Here is an 18,278-nt window from a genome sequence, read left to right on the forward strand (position 1 = left end):
TCCCTAAGACGGATAAAATCATGCAGTGCAAACTTGATTAATAAATATGTTGTTGTATTGGAAAAGGTTTAACAGACTTCAGTTCAATGTGTACCTAAAATGCTACGTGCAACAACCACGGTGCAACAAACAAACAAGCATACCCTAGCCTCCATCTTGGGTAAAAGACCTGTATTTCGTAAGATTTGCTCTGAACACTCACACCGTAATGGCTTGCTTACATCCTCAATCACAGTCAGTGTGTTGTTTCGAAGCACGGGTTGAAACCATGATTCGAGACCATGTTCCGACACTGACCATGTAAACTAGCTCTCGTTTGCTTGATCAAGAAAGAGTTTCGTTTTGAAGAGGTAAATGAAGGCTATATCTAAGGCCTCGTTTATGATCAGTTAATTAAGAAACATGGTGATCGTACACACCTGCGAGCAACGGCGAAGCATGGGACGGCGCACGGTACATGCCTCTGTTCTAGGCGTTTTAATGCAGCTCGTTGTTTCAGCCTCTTCTTGCGCCGACTGCTTGGTGCGTAATTTTCTCCGACAATACCAGGCGTGCAAATAGAAGTTATATATTTCGTATAACTGTACCGTTCCTTATAATCCTTTGTTTCCCTTTTTTGTTTCATCACTTGTGATCTGCAATAAGTATAACTGATCCATGTACAATAAAGTTGCAGCGTTAATGTTTTTAGCCACTCAGATAGTGACCTACATTCCTGTGCGTCACTGATGGAAGATGTAGGTGGCGGAAAAACATCCACTGTTGTTTTTAACTGGCGCGTCTGTGTGGTTTGACAGAGATACCACATGTCGCCACACAGTTATTAAGATCCCACACGTGACTCCCTGAGAACGGTTCATGGTTCAATGTTGTTGTCTACACCGACACTTCCCGAGCGAGACTTCGAAACCATGTTCCGAAAAAAAAAAAAAAAATCATTAGGCTGAAATCTACAAATAGTGGTTACAAAATGAACACAAACTTTAACCTTCACAGTACAATGACGCCTTTTCATATATTTTCTTGACGCCGTCAAGCGAGTTTATTCTCATTTGGAGATACTTTTCTATGTGACGGGGTTAAAGATCATTTCTTTTGACAACCACGTAGATTACAGACAGGAGGATGCCTTGTTTTGCTCGGCGCGTGTACGTATGTGTATGTACAAAATAATTCGAACAGTTTTGACTTGATTTTAGCTACACCTGGTGGGCGATTAGCCACGAAACTAACACCTTTGGAGGACAATAGGTTACAGGTCAAGGACACATGATAACGTCGACTTAAACAGTTTTGTTCCGATTTATGCCACTTGGTGACAGTGGTAATGGTACAGTAAGGTGGGAGGGATTCGAATTTGAAAATAAAAAATCAGGGTTACAAGGGAAGGTCAAAGTTCTATCCGCGAGTGAAAGAAAATATCTATCACTCTTGATTTGGTCTGGACAAATTTTGTGGAAATGTTAGAGGTCTGCCAAGGGACTGACCTATTTTTTTAACAATAGGTCATAAGTCATGGTCACGTAGCAAAGTTAAACTGTTTTTATCCAATTTGGACCAAACATTGTGGCAGTGTTCAAGATAATGCAAAGACGATGGGATCTGATTTTGAGATCAGTCAAAAGTTAAAGTCACAGGGGAATGTCAAAGGCCAAAGCACACATGGCAAGGTCAAACTAAGGAGCTTAAGGTCAAACTAAGGAGCTTCGATCCAGTTTACGTCACACTTGGTGGCAAGGTCAAAGTATGTCCCTTGTGTGTGTGCGTGTGCGTATGCGTATGCGTGTGTGTGTGTGTGTGTGTGTGTGTGTGTGTGTGTGTGTGTGTGTGTGTGTGTGTGTGTGAACAATGCCTAAAGAAATTTTATCTTATTTTAACCAAACTTTGTTGAAGTGTTGCGGATCAGCCAAGGAAGGAACCTATGACTTTTGAGACCAGCAGATCAAAGGTCAGGGCCACATGCCAAACCAACTGAAACAGCTTTTATTCGATTTAGACCAAACTTTGTTGAAGGGTTCGTGAAACAAAATTGAAGGGATTCCATTCTGAAAACAATCAATCAAAAGTCAAGGTCATTGGATAAAGGAGAATTTACGAGCCCGTGACTCAAACAGTTTTGATTCAGTCTGGACTAAGCTTGGAGGAAGGACAGAGGTCAGTCAAGGATAATTATTAATGAGTCAAAGGTTATGGTTATACGGCAACGTCAACTCAAACAGGTCTGATCTGATTTGGACCAAAGTAGAGGAAGGCTGAGGGTCAGGCAAGAATGAAGTAATTCGATTTTGAAAACAATCGGTCACAGGTCAAGGTCACAGGGCAAAGGAAAAATTATCTTTATATCATCTGAAGAGTATGGGTGTTGCACTCTCTGCTACTTTTATTTTTTTTAATGCATCCAGCTCAGGGCATAGACTAGACAGTCGTTCTTGGGTCTAACAGCGCTTCTCTGAGGAAGCGAAGGCGTCACACCTTTTCTCATGTCATGGTTTGGACGCTAATACCCACCGTCCATAATATATGCTAGGGCTACCTCATTCTGGACAGGTGTGGTGGTATTACCGTGGGTGTTCATGACATGTCAGTGAGTTTTGTGGGTGGTTAATCGAGAATACGTTAACGAATTTCAAATCCTCAGACTGTTCGCTGTCCTACGTTGGGATGTTCAATCAATGGCCCTTTTGTGCCTGTATCATCATCTATCTCATACATTTCCTTCCTCTTTTTCTTCTCCCCTTTGTTCTGTCTCTCTTTCTCCAGGTTATTCCCTCCCTCTCCCACTCCTCTTCTCTTCCCTCTAACAGTCCCCCACATAACTTTATCCCCCTCCGTTCCTGCCTACCCCTCCCCTCTCCTCCTTTGTTCTGATTCTGTTCTTCTCTTTACTTCCTCATATACTGAACCCCATTCCTCCCTACCTTTCCTCGTACTCTCCCACCTCTTCCCACTTTCCTGGTACTCCCTCCTCCCCTCGCACCATTCTACTTTTTCCTTCTCTACTCTCCCCTACCACCTTTCCTGTCCTTTTTGCTATCCTCTACCTTTCCTACTTCTGTCCTTTCTATTCTCCTTTCCATTGTTCTATACTTCCTCTGCCCTCTCCCTCCCCCCACCCCTTTTCTCCCAATCTGAACTCTTTCCTCCCTACTGCCGCCATCTCTCCTCAGGTGACACGTTTCTTCCTAACTCTTCCCTCCCTTTCCTCCTTCTATCCAACTTCTCTCCCTTCCCTTTCCTTCCCACTTCCATCCTACGTCTTTCCTCCATCCTACATTCCCTTTTCCCTACTGCCTTCGCCATTTTCTACCTCCCTTATTCTTCCTTCCCATTTCTCGTTCCATCCTACTTCTCCCCTTTCCCTTCTCTGCCCTCCCTCCCCTTCCCTCTCACATTCCATCCTACCTTTCCCCTCTCACCTGTTCCCCAATCTTCTTCTTACCTTTCTACATTTTTCCACACGCCTATTTCTGTCCTCTCTTTTCCCTACATCCTCCCTCTTTTCTACTCACACCCTTTCCATCACTTCTCCCTGATTGTTTTACCTTTTCCCTCCCTCACTTCCCTATCTCTTCCCTCCCCTTCTTCCTCCTTCTCCATTGCTAGGCTATCATCCTGGCGAGTACTTTCCTCCCTTCCCTACCTCTCCCACCCACCTCCCTTCGCTCGTTCTATCCCACTTCTCTTCCTCGTTTGCTATACTCCGTTTCGTCCTACCTTCCTCCTCCCCTCCCATCCCTCATCTTATTATACCTCTTCCTATTCTCTCCCTTCCTACCTACATTTCTTCTCTCTAGTCTACCCCTACCTCTTTCCTCTTTTCCTTCCCGCTTCCCTTCCTTCCCCATCTCTTCACTCCTCTCTCTCTCTCTCTCTCTCTCTTCGTTGCATCCTACCTATTCTCTCCCTTCCCTACCTCTTCCCTCCCTACTGCCTCCTCCCTTCCCCCCTCCCTCCAACCTCTCCTCCACACCCCGTCGCCCCAATCCTTCCCTTTCCTTTCCCCCTTACCCCCCTTCCCCCTCCTTCCTCCCCTCCCATCTACCCCCTCCCCCCTGGGCTAAGATGCTGTTAGAGTGTGTTAAATTATGCAGCCGCCTTGGGAGTCACCACATCAACTTATAACAGTACTAAATGCATCACCCGCCTCCCTCACCTGGCTTAAGGTTAACTGCCTCTCTCTCTCTCTCTCTCTCTCTCTCTCTCTCTCTCTCACACACACACACACACACACACTACTGCCTTTTTCTTTCTCCCTCAGCTCTTTCATTCTTAATCCTTATACTCTCTCTCTCTCTCTCTCTCTCTCTCTCTCTCCTTTTTTAAAACAAACTCTGAACCCGTCTTTTATACTGCGATTTTGAGGGCATTTTCCTAACTGATAACACTAAATAAAGCCTGCACTAATTCCTTCACTTCTGCACCTCTTTCGTAAAACTAAACACAATTATCTGGTGGTAGAAGAAATAAAGAGAAAATCAAGCTTCATAGTACAAGATTTATCATTTATTTTCCTATCCTGTGTTATAATTAATAGCATCTTTATTCTTCCCCTGTTATTTCCACCTCAATATCCCTTCAACCTCTCCCTTCAAGAAATGAGTCTAGAGATAATTTTCCGGTATTAATCATCATCATCATTAACATCATCATCATCCACATCCTCCTCCTCCTCCTCATCATCATCATCATTATTATCCTCGCCTCTTTTTCCAATATATAAGTAGGGGAAGGTAGGGTACAGAAAGCCAGGAGGAGGAAAAAATACGATAGTGGGGACACTAATCAGCATCACGGAAAATGAAATGGGCCACACATCCATTCATTCACTACTCAAGCCCCCGGAATCCTAGCCCCACCTGATATATACACCTGATCACACGTAGCTTCATAATTAAACGTTATCCTCTCAAACTTACCAATTCATTAGTCGATTTTATAAGTGTTTTTGTACAACCTAAAGTAATATTTATGGCATCCAGTTTCCTTACATATTTATGCCTTTTCATATATATACTTTTTTATTCAAGGAAGAAGGAACCCAAGGCCAGCAGTCAGCAAGATGAACGAATTAACCACACGGTAGATGTTGTAAAAGTTAATCTCGCCATGTTCGTATACCCTTCACTAAGTCGGCTCTTTCCTAAGGTGGTTAAGATCATCTAATCGTAATAAATAAATAAATAAATAAATATAAAAAAGAGCCATCGTCCAGAAAGGGTTAATGACCTTTCATCCCTTCAGCCCAATGACGTCACCTATATATTATTCTTGCCTCAGTTTATCCCCTCCATTTCTGAAAGCCTCCCCTAAGCTGAAAAAAAAAAAATGTGGGCGCCATCGTATTGAAAGAACTAGGATCGTCAGGAAACAAGCTCCTTTACCCTTTCAGTACGATGATGTCTTTGGTCTATTAGTCTATTTATCCCTAGACAGTTATATTCAGATTTATTCTCTCTCTCGTGCCATGTCTAACTTTCCTTGTTGCCTCACTTGCTTTCCACTGTATCTTCCTCAATTTTCCTTTATCCTCCCATTCCGTTTATAATCTCCAGTCTTCCGTCCCTATTTCCTCCAACTCCTATTTATTCCTGTTACTTTTCCCCCCCAAACTCCTCATTCCCGCTTCATTTTCCCTCATGCTCACTCTCGTACCTTTCCTATCTATTTATCATTTTTCTTGTTCTTCCATTCATTTTCAAGCCTCTGGTCTTTTCTAACTCTCCTTTCCTTACCCTCCTGTTCATCCCTCCTACTTCCCACCCACCCCGTCACAATCTCCCCATTCCCCATTTCACAGTCTTTCACACTTTCCCTTTCCTTTCCATCGCATCATCTCCAAACTCTCCTTTTTTTTATTTTCTCATTCCATCCAAGACCTTCAAATCTCGAACTCTCCTCTCCGAACTCTCCTCTTCATCCTCCCTGCTTTCCCCCCTCACAAACTCCTCATTCCGTGTCTCCTTTTCCCTCATGCTAACTCTCACACCTTTCGTCTCCTTTCCAGATGCAACCCACTGCCAGTCCACGAGAGCGAGAAACGATGCGAGACTTCGAAACCCAGCGAGATCGAACGAACCCCTTTGACAACGCCCCCTTCTCCCTCTAGGCCCCCAATCCTCTCTCCCTCCCACCTTAGCTCCCCTTTCATTCTTCCTCCCCCTCACCCCCTCCCCCTCTCCAGATCCCCTCCTTCTCCTCCGTTTCCTCCCCCACATATCTTAAAACTTCGAAATTCAACGAGACAGAGCGAACCCTTCCGACACAGCCCCTCCCCTCCCTCCTTTTACTCCCATTACTCCACTTCTCCCCTACCTTCCCCTCTCCCTTTTTACCGCCCCTATCCATCCCCCTCCATCTTTCTCCTCCTCCTCATGCATATCCCCCTCCCCTTCCTCCATGTTTTCCAAACCGCTCCCCACCTCCCCTCTCCTCCACCCGCCCACCTTCTCCACCCTAGCGCTGTCTCCCCTCTCCACCCTCTAACGCCTCTCTTTCCTCTCCACTTTTCCTCCTCCTCCTCCAGAGTCCTCCCTCCACCTCTCCTCCTTCACACCACTCTCCAATTTACCTTCCCTACCCCTATATTTCCTCCTCCTTTTCTCCCCTCCCTCCAGCTTCCCTCCTCCACACACCCCCTCGTTGTTTCCCCCCTTTGTTCCCACATTCCAGCTCCTACCTTCTCTCTCCCCTCTCCCCACCTTCCCTCCCTCCTTTCTCCCCTCCTCCAACTACCCTTCCCTTAACCCCTCCCTTCTCTTTACGTTTCCTCCAGCTTCCCTCCCTTCACCTTTCCTCCTCCACTCTTCCGCCTTCCTGCTTTTCTATCCTTGTCTTTAGCTGACAGATTAGTTTTGATAGTTGTAACCCCTATACCAAACAGCCGCCAAAGGACTAAAGGGTCTGTTGCTGTTTGCTTTCTTTTGCACTCCTCATTGCGTTCCTCTTCTTCCACATCCCACCCTCTCTATCCTCCCGCCACCTTCCCATCTGCCCTTCTTCCTCCCAATTTATCTTCTTCCTCTTTCTTTCCTCCCTCTTCCCCCTTTCCTCGCTCCATCCCGCCCTTCTTCCTTTCCTCCCCCCCCCCTCTCTCCTCAATCCATCTTCCTTCCACCTTCCAACCTGTTCTATTCCCTTGCCTCCATCCCTCCCTCCCTCCACTCTCTCTTTCGCTCCCCTTTCTCTCCTCCCTCCTCCCTCCACCCTCCCACCTCCTCTCCGTTCCCTCCCTCTCTCCCTTCATCTTCCCACCTGTCCTTCTTCCTTCCAGCTTACCCTCTCACCTTCCCCTCCCCTCCGTCCTCTCTCCACCTTCCCTCCAGCTCTTCCCACCTTTTCCATTCCTCCCTCCAGCCCCACTCCCTCTCTTCCCTCCTCCCTCCTTCCTCTTTCCTCCCTCCCTTCCCTCCTCCCTCCTTCCTCTTTCCTCCTCCCTCCTTCCCCCCTCCACAAATCTTAGCCTCCGCCACACCCGGTCCTCAAGGAGTCAAGCCGAGGCCCCTTGATTTCCCTTGCGCCTCCAGCATCCGGTTGCCGAAGTGGCGGCCTCTCCCCAGGGCACCGGAAGGAGGAAGATGTGTGGAGGCGGCCTGGAGGCAGGAGGAAAGGGTGGAGGAAAGGGTGGAAGGAAAATGGAGAAGGTGGAGGGAAAGTGGAGAGGTGGGGGAAAAGGTGAAGAGCTGGAGGGAGATGGAGAGGGTGGAGGAAAGGTGGAAAGGGTGGAGGGAAAGTGGAGAGGGTGGAAGAAAAGGTAGAGAGCTGGTGGGAGGAGGAGAGGGTGGAGGAAAGGTGGAGAGGGTGCTGAAGAAGTAGAGAGGGTGGAAGAAATTTTGGAAACGATGGAAGGAAAAGTGGAGAGGATGACGGAAAGGCGATGAGCTAATGGGAGGTGGAAAACGTGGATGATATATGCAAATGGTGGAGAGAGAGAAACTGGAGAGGGTGGAGGAGGGGTGGAGAGTTGGTAGGGGGGAAAGTGGAGAGGATGGAGGGAAGGTGGATTGTTAGGTGGGAGGTGGAGAGAATGAAAGAAAATAGAAAGGATGGAAGAAATTCTGGCAAAGAAGGTGGAAAGGGTGGAGGAAATGTGGAAAGGAAGGTGGAAAGGACGGAGGTAATGTGGAAAGGAAGGTGGATAGGATGGAGGAAAGGTGGGAGAGGTGGAAGGAAGGTGGATAGGATGGAGGAAAGGTGGGAAAGGTGGAAGGAAGGTGGATAGGATGGAGGAAAGGTAGGAGGGGTGGAAGGAAGGTTGATACGATAAATGGAGAAGGAAAAAATGAAAGATGAATGGGATGGAAGAAGGTGGAAAGGATAAAGATGGGTGGAAAGAGTGGAGTGAAAGTGGACAAGGTGGAGGAGGGTTAGGAGAAAAGTTTAAAGGGTGGAAAAAAAAGGAGACAGGTAGAGACTAAGGAGAGAGTGGAAATGGTAGATTAAAGGTAGAAAGCAAGGTGGGAAAGTGGAAATAACATGCTGAAGGTGGAGAGGAAAGTGAGAAAGTGGAGGAGTAAATGAAAGAGAGATAGAGAGTAAGGTGAGAGAGTGGAAACGGTATATTATAAGTGGGTAGGTAGGTAGGTAGGTTGGCAGGCAGAGAGAGAGAGAGAGAGAGAGAATGAAAAAGACGATTCCACACAAAAGCCACCTATGACTTGGCTTTTATTAATCCTTTCATTACAACGACGCCTGTAATTCATTTTTGTTACTGACAGACTATATACTTTATCAAGCTGAATAATCCCTCTAATAGTGAAAGTGTAAAAAATTATTAATCCCTTCAATATCTGGATGTCTACTTTTTATTCTTACTTATTCTCATTTAGCCTACAGTAACTCCTTTAGTAACAGACGATGTTCCTAAGTTAAATATAATTGTCTTAAGCTGGCACGAATAAAATTAAAAACAGACGTAATCACAGAAAAGATGAAATAATGAAAATACAAAAGATGTGGCTTTACAGACAAAGCGATGAAAAAAATATTAAAGGAGGACCACAGGCAAATGAAGAGAAAATAAGAGAAGGAAAGGAAGTTCAAACACAGATGACCATAAATAAAGAGAAGCCAGGATAATATGCAAGAGGCTTCAGATAAGAGAACCTGTCAGTAAGATAAACTAAGGCGAGGACCATAAGTAGATGAAGAGATACTAAAAATGGAACAATATACCAAACAGAGATGGCCATAAACAAAGGAAGACCAACAGAAATTACAGTACAACATGCATAACAAAAGGCAAAACGTGGAGAAGCAGCATTAAAGGAAAAACACGGGCAAAGATAGAGAGAATGATGAATATGGAAAATGAGTCTAAGAGGAGATCACTGTAAATACTTAAAAAACTAAGGGAAAATACAGAAGACACAGAATAAAATAGCGAAGACAGCAGTGAGGAGACGTGGTAAAGAAACAGAGAAGAAAGAAGGATAGTGAAAAAATGTGTATGCCAGCAGAAAAATGCGAGCCTAATAATATTCAAGGTAGACTAAGGAACATACAGAAAGGGTAAAATATGAGAAAAGGAGAAGAGGGAAGCGTAAAAGGAGAAACACAAGCATTTATAGAAAATTTTAAGAGTGAGAAACAACATAGATGACCATAAATAAAGGAAACCAAGAGGAAATACAGGAGACACAGCAAAAGAGAAAAGGTGGCGAGAAGTGCACTAAAAGGAGAAGCACAGACAGAGAAAATACGAGTGAAGATAAGGTAAGTCTAGACAGAGATGATCATGAATATACGATACAGGAAAAATTAATAAGCTGAATAAGCGAAAATGTGGAGCAATGGGAATAAAACGAGAGGCACAAGCATAAGATGAAATAGGAAATGAAAAAAAAAAGATACGTCCAAACAGAGATAAGCATGAATAAATAAAAAGATAAAATACAAAATGTGTGATAAAGGAGAAAGAATGGAGAAGAGGGCATAAAATGAGAAGCACAGACAGACACAGAGATACATGAGGAAAAGGGAAGAACAGAGTAGGCCAAACAAATATAAACAATCATGGATATATTTAAGGCAGAATGACAGAGAAGGCGTAAGAAAAAATGTAAGGGCCGCATAAAAGGGGGAACAAGCTGAGACAGACAGAAAGTATGAAAAGAGAAGAATTGGTATGTACAAATAAACATGATCATAAATTATAATACATACAGGTACAAGAGATAATGTAAGATGTGTAAAATTATATCTCCATGAAATAAAAGGAGAAACACAAATAAAAACAGACCGGAAAAAAAATGAAAGGGGTGAAAAAATCCAAAAACAGAAAACGAAAAAAACAGCCTAACCTCACGAGCTTTTTTCACGCTTCAAAAAAAAAAAAAAAAAAAAAAAAAAAAAAAAAAAAAAATCATCAGAGGGTTGTAAGAAAAGTAAAAAGAAAGACGTTATGGGAATGAAAGGGTTAAGTAAGTGTATTCTAATCCGATCCACCTAAAAGACGCTGAAGGTAGCAAGTTTGAAATAGACGTCATCGAACTGAGGAGGTTAAAGGTAAGACAATACAGACAAAATACAAGAGGTTAAGAGTTTTAAGAAGCGGTGAAGGGGGAAGATGGTAAAGTAAAATACAAGAATTTCAGAATTATTGAGAACGGGTAAATAAGAGTAGGAAGAAAAAACTACATGAGGCACAGAATTTTAAGAAGGAGTAAAAAAGACAGTAAGTCAAGGAAATCAGAAGAGGCTTAGAATTATTTAAAACAAGTCAGGAGAAGTACATGAAGCAAAATACGCTTAGAATTATTAAGAAGAACTGAAGAGGAGAGTAGGTAAAAAAAAAAACAAAAAAAACAAGAGGAATAGAATTTGTAGGAAAAGGTGAAAAGGTGTGTAATTAATGCAAAGTACAAGAGGCTTAGATTTATTAAGAAGAAATGAAGAGGAAGGTAGGTAAACAAAAATACAAGAGTGATGGAATTTTACGAAGAGATGGATAAGAGTGTAGTGTATGTAAAACTAAAAATAAATCGTCGTACTGAAAAAAATATATAGGTAAAACAGAGTGAAAAAATGTTGAATGAAAAGAGATGGTGGAAAAGAGAGAAAGTGCGATTTCCAAAAGAGGAAGAGGAAACGCGGGAGGAAATGAAGGTATCCGGGGAAATAAAAGCAATGGAGACAAGAAGTGGACGGGGAGAGCGAGGAGGAAGGGGAGAATAGGTGGGGAAGAGAGAGAAAAGGGGAAGTGAGAAAGAGAATGAAAGGAAGGCGGAAAGATGATGAAAGCAAGAGAAACGAAGGGAGAAGAGAGGGGAGAGAAGATGAGAGAAAATGAGAGAAAAGAGAAAGTTGAAAGCAGGAGAAAAGGATGGTAAAATGTAAGGAGTGGAGATGAGAGGAAATGAAATGAGGTAGGACGGACGCGAAAAAAAAACAGAAAAAGGACAATGAGAGGAGACGAAGGTTTGGGGGAGCGGGAGGTGGAGGTTGGAAGGGAATGAGGAAGAAAGATGAGAGGAAATGGAAGGAGAGGAAAATGGAAACGAGGGTAAGGAAGAGAAAGGAGGAGAATGCATGAAAACAGGACAGAAAAACATGTTAACAGGAGAAGCGGGAGGAATGCAATTAAAAAAAAAAAAAAGATGAAACGAGGGAAATAACACTGGATAAAGCGTCAAAATGTCAAAAGTTACAATACAACTATTAACAAAAAAAAAATAATAATAATATTTCATGAAAACAAGATCTGAAAGCAAATCAAGAGCAGTACATAGTGAATAAATAAAGAACTACCAAAATAGAAGAAAACAACTGCCGAAAAAAGAAACAGTGCAATATATAACTAAGCTACTTGCAGAACACAAACTAACACATTCATACAATACCACATTTTTTTCTCTCAGACATATTCATTTAACAATAGGCTAAGAAAAACATATAGACATTCTCTCTCTCTCTCTCTCTCTCTCTCTGGACACAGCCAAGGTAGCCCGTTTCCGAGGTCCATAAATCCAAAAATCCACTTACAGGGATTTGCAACAGCCATCACAGGTCACCACGTCAATATGCACTAAATGAACCTAAACCCCTTAGGTACAATAATTGCTTTCTTCTCTTATTCTTGCTTCCGGGCGATTTTCTTCAGCTAAGAAGAGTCATCTGGTACTGAAGGCTTACGGAGGATTTTATATATCACCTTCAACTCGAAAAATCTATACTAAGCTGAACAAAATCGTCTGGAGAGGGCACAAATGAAGTACGAATTCAGTCATCGGCTAAACCTGTTCCTCATCGGCTCTTTAAAGCACCATCTACATTTCCCTGTCTCCTTTATTACATGTCATTTATATATTTTGCCTTTTGCTAAAAAATAAAAGGACAAAATTTAGCTACCCGTCTTTTTTTAACTGCTTTCAAAATAACTCAGTTTAACAGATTTTTCCATTACTCTCATAACCACCTAAAACCCGGTGATCTCATTAGTTTTTTCTATTTTCATACTTTTTTTATTCAGCTTAGGAGAGACTTTTCAAAACTGAGTGGTTAGATATGGCCAAATTAATCCACTTATTTCTAGGATGCTTTCCAAAAATGAATACAATTGTCAGGTGGCGGCAAACACACCTTTTAGTATGAGGGGTAATATCTAGGCAAAACTTTCACTTCATTTCTATACCACGGTTTTCAAAACAAATCGTCTTCATATCTTTTGCCTAATCTGGTCATGAAATACCAGCAAAAATTCTCTTCTCCCATTCTCTTCACAGTGCCTTCAAAACAATTCTCATGTATATTCTCTCCCCATTATCCTCATTTATATCCTTCTCTGCGATTTGCTTGCCGAAATATTATCTCGGTCTCTAAAGCTGCGTTCTAGTCCTTCTTCTCTCGGATCTTCCCCTCCAAAAATCAATGCCTCTTCATCGATCTTCCAAGCCACTGCACCACTTTCAGCCCTCAAGGACAGTACGCTCTATCCCTATTTCCTAAAAAATAATAATAATAATAATAACAATAAATAAATAAATATCAACTCCTTCAACCTCAGGACATAATATCTAATGTATTCTTGCTTTATTCTGGCGATTTTACCAACATTAGGATACATTTTTCGAACTGGGGAGGTTTAATACATCCTCCGTTAATCCTCTTCACTCATACATCGCTCTTCCTGAAATAAATAAATCGTCTGGTAGCGACAAGAAAACACCATCCAAAATAGTCGTAGGCTTGTGAAAAAGGTAATCGTTCCCCCTACGCCCTCTAGTTCCTTCATGTGGTGGCAACGACATAACCAGGCGGCTCAAACGTCCCTCAGCTGCTTCCTTATCCCCTAAAAGGAGAATGGTGGACTGTAGAAGGGCAGCTTAAGTTTGTAGTCCACTGGGTTCACATTTCAAGTGAACTTGGGGCTGCTACTACTTCTGATACTACTACTACTACTACTACTACTATTGGTACTACTGCTACTACTACTACTGCTACTACTCCTATTATGCTACTACTACTACTGCTGCTACAACTATTGCTACAACTGATAATAATAATAATAATAATAATAATTAATAATAATATGGCCGCTAAAAATCACTGTTCTATCCGTACCAGTATGTTCCATTTCCTTTAAACAGTTCTTAAACCATTCCTCACTTCTTTCCATAGGACTTTGCAAAGCATCATTTACATCTTCCAATTATGTATCATCACGCGAACACCAAAGATCAATTAATCTGGAAAGCAGGTCTTTTCATGGTTTCATCGTTTGGCGGTCATCTCCACACAGTCTTTAAATAATCGAAAATTACTATCAAATGCTGTATAACTCCGTTCTACCACTACTAACTCAGACTTGTCCCTATATATATATATATATATATATATATATATATATATATATATATATACGGATTTTGGGACAAATATGAATTATTGTGTGTGTGTGTGTGTGTGTCTGACTCTGGGCATGAACTTAACACCCCATTCCCGGAGTCTCAGCAGTCCTGCAACATAAATCACTTTCATGTGTCACCTCTTCGGCTCTAACACCCACCGTCCATATTGAACACATGATAGGGCTGTCTCATACAGGACTGGTGTGTTGGTATAAGCAGGGGAATTTTTACGAAATGTCGGGAGGGTTTTTGAGGCAGATCAGAAGAGTCTGCTTTAACGAAATTCACATCTTTAAATTGTTCCCTGCCCCACCCGGCATTTGAACCTGAGTCCACAGGGACAGCAGGCCACCTCTCTACTGCCTCGGTCACCGCCCCTGTTTAGTGTCAGACGCCTAATGCCAGATTTCTTTGAAGGTGATCACGGCAAAAATTCTTCCAAGATCCTCTATCTCCTCTGCTTCCCAGGCTCTTTTATCTCCATTCCCTCTCAGAATCTTTTACCATCTTTCCATCCCATACTCTTAAATCATCACTAACCAATCCACTCATCACCACACCCACCAAGTTGCTCCATCATAATTCCCTCTTCAACTCCTTTATCACCAATCACCATCAGCTCCACTCCCTGTTACCACTCAAAACCATCCTTCCTCCATCCCACAATCAGATCCTCAGTATAGGAAGGTGTAAGTCACCAAATCGCTCTCTCATCACACCTGTCCTTTCCCTCCCAAACTTGTCTATCACCACTCCTTTATCACCACTTCCTCTTAAGTTCTTCTAACACCATTCCTCATCATCCACATTCCCTACCACCCTCCCTCCATCCTAAAATCAGATCCTTAATATGGAAAGGGTCGGCATGGGTGAGGGAGGCTGAGGGCGAGGCTGTGGGTGCTCCTCTTGTCTCTGGCCTCATCAAACATTAAGCAGACTCTGACGGGGAGGGTTTTAGGCTGCGACGCTAAACCCTTCACCTCCTGACGTCTTCCATCCCCCAGGTGCGGAGCGAGAACGATGCACGCTGTCTGGGAGTCGGATTTAAGCGTCATTATTAAGTCAGCTTCACGCCTTTACCTGTCGCTCCTTCAGTAATTGTTCATCGTGCTTATTCTCCACGCCTCACCTGTCGTTACCTGGGAAATTATAATATCACCTCCCTTGCTGTTAATTATTATATCTGTTTAGCGATTTACTTTGACTTTTTTGCTGTTTTATTCCCCCCCTTTTTTTCTTATTCAAATGCAATATCAGTTAAACTCCTATCTACAAGTACGTCTGTTCTATTTCATTCTGGTTAAAGCAAGAAGACATTTTTACAATTAAGAAAACGCATCCTCTGGTGGAGGGGTTAAATCACACTCATGCATTTGCTTGTGGATCTTTTAGTATTTCTTCATCGGTTTGTTGGGTCACCTTTTATTTCCTTGGTATTATTAAGCTCTTCACTCCGAGGACGTCTGGCTTGCCTTTATTCTCAATATTCTTGTACTGAGAGTGTGATGCAGTTTGAAAAGTCTCTCTTGAGTTGAATATGATCGTTCAGAGAAGGCAAGAATAGAAATAAAATGAAGAAGTTAAGCTACATTTACTTGGTTATTCGTCCATGTTTTCTACCTGTTTACAGGAATGCTCCAAACCATCCCATATCTGCCTGCAAATTAAAAGTACAGCATATAGATTTCCTTTCCTGCCGATCTATTAATATTTCACGCTCTGACAGCTTTACATACTCTGTTTTTACCCTGTTAGTTCTGTTGTGTTTATTCTTTCAGCATCCAGTCAATTGTGCTATTTCTCTCTCTCTCTCTCTCTCTCTCTCTCTCTCTCTCTCTCTCTCTCTCTCTCACCCCTACGATTTCCCTTTCCTAACTTGCCACTGCATTAATCATCACCAAGGCATCTTTACCGCCACACCTGTCACTGATTTCATTATTGTTAATTCACCTTTACTCCCATACCTGTCATCTTCCATCCCTTACCTGGCCGTGTTTAGCTAATGGGAAATAGAAAGTGAGGAATCCTGGCGACGCAATCATTTAGTCTGGATTAATAATTTAATCTGAAAATGGACTGCATCAAGTATGAACGCAGATGAATCACATGGCCTGTATTTCAGAGAGACGGACAAACAGACACACAGACGGACACACAGACAGACAAGACAAACAGGCAAATATAGACAGACAAACACACATGTAATATATATATATATATATATATATATATATATATATATATATATATATATATATATATATATATATATATATATATATATATATATATATATATATATATATATATATATATATATATATATATATATATATATATATATATATATATATATATATATATATATATATATATATATATATATATATATATATATATATATATATATATATATATATATATATATATATATATATATATTCTGTATTCAGATGCATGTACGTTCAAAATATTTACTGCAGTGACTAGTACAGTGGTAACAACGGTCTTCATTTACTATTCCACATCAAAATGTATTAACAAGCAGTAACACTTAGAGACTCAACACACCGTACAACTGATCTATGCACCGAATATTTTACTTTGCACTGTGACCATGGGTTTGGACAGATTGTTCTCAAAGTTATAAGACTTCATTCTTGCTTACCTCTTACCTTTCCACCCGGTTTGAGTCAAATCGGATCAAAACTGGTTTAGGTGACCTTACTCTGTGATCTTGACCTTTAGCCTAATAGTATTAATCTTAAAATCGAATAATTTTATCCTTGGGTGACCTTCACCATATCTGTCTCACTCACTCACACTCACTCACTCACACACACACACACACACACACACACACACACACACACACACACACACACACACACACACACACACAATATGACAATGACGAAACTCAATGGTACCCAAACACTGATTTCACATACTTTCAGCTATAATGAATAATATCCAGAAACAGCAGATCTGGGCTACTGGAACAGACTAAGAAAATACAAGATTCAGGTAATGGTGTCTTTTCTAAAGCAATAAACTAACGTAGGACATAACAGAATGACTGCATTCTTGAGGATCAGTATTACACATAGCAAGCTATATCGCAGTTATTATACAAGTACGTCATACGGCTGAGATACACGGCACTCACCTACACGGAGCTACACTTCCGCGGTACTGCAGGATGTGCGCTGGACTCCTTTACAACCACTTCTGAAACGGGAAAACACAAACATAAACACAATCATTCTAAACAAAGTTGCAAAGCATGTCGAGTCGGAGGCAATAATCGTAAATACATGTGGCTTAATAAGAGTGACTCGGTATCCAGGCAGCAAGAGGCTCGATCTAGGCAGCACAGTACAGAGGAAGGCAGAGGTGACAGTAAAGCGAGACGGCAGTGAATAATAGAGGGTTCACCGATGACCGTATCAATATTAGCGATCCTCCCTGCTCAATACTGGACGAACCCGCTGCTAACACTGACGGCGGGCTGACGGCGGAACACTGGCAGGCCTCTCAGGGGACGCCGCTAAATAATTATGACGCTGGTTATGCTCAAGCGACAAAGTGCCTGTCCACACTCTTGATATATAAAGACGAGAGCTGATGTCATGGTCACTGCCTGTCTCTGGGTGTTTATTAATATACAGGAGGGAAAATATATTGTTCCTTGTTTGTTACAGTAGCACGTGCTCAGAAATGGAAGTAATATATATACTTTCAAAAATAAATGCTACAATATTAGTCCTTCTCTGCCTCGTTCTTTTCCCTTGTGTGTTTATTTAGTCCTTTGTCAATGCACCTTCTCTAACTCTACCATTCCCCATATATTCCTCTAGATATTTCTAGTCTATCTATCAATCATCGAACTATACCATCCCATTCCCCATCCCCAGTCAAACCAATTTCCCCAACCCTCATCAAACCATCCCTCCCCATCCCTCAAATCCTCCTATCCTTCCATCCATCCACCCCCACCTCCCCGACATTGACCTGGGCGTTGGTAGGAGTGTAGGGGGGACAGGGGTACAATAGGGGAGGAGGTAGAGGAGGGGGTAGGGGGGTGGGGGGCTAATTCGGGGATAGTGAGCCGAGGAGTGGGGATAATTCGGGTGATTTCCCCCGCGTGTTGTGATTAATGAAAGTTTTGCTCAAGTCAGCCCCGGCCTACGTGACTCCCCTGCCTGCCTACCTCCCTGCCTCACCCTGCCTGCCTACCTCCTTTCTTCAACCTGCTTGCCTACCTCCCTGCCTACCCCCCTCCCTCATCCTCACCCTACAACCCTACCTCTCTGCCTCACCCTCATGATGCCTGCCTCCATCTTTTCTTCATCTTTACTCTGCCTATTTGCCTCACCTTCACTACTTTCTTCATTCTTAACCTTCCTTCCTCACCCTTTCCCTGCCTACCTG

This window comes from Coenobita brevimanus, chromosome 59 (assembly GCF_032717465.1).
Source record: "Coenobita brevimanus isolate Jiangsu-jjx chromosome 59, ASM3271746v2, whole genome shotgun sequence".
NCBI classification, from domain to species: Eukaryota; Metazoa; Arthropoda; class Malacostraca; order Decapoda; family Coenobitidae; genus Coenobita; species Coenobita brevimanus.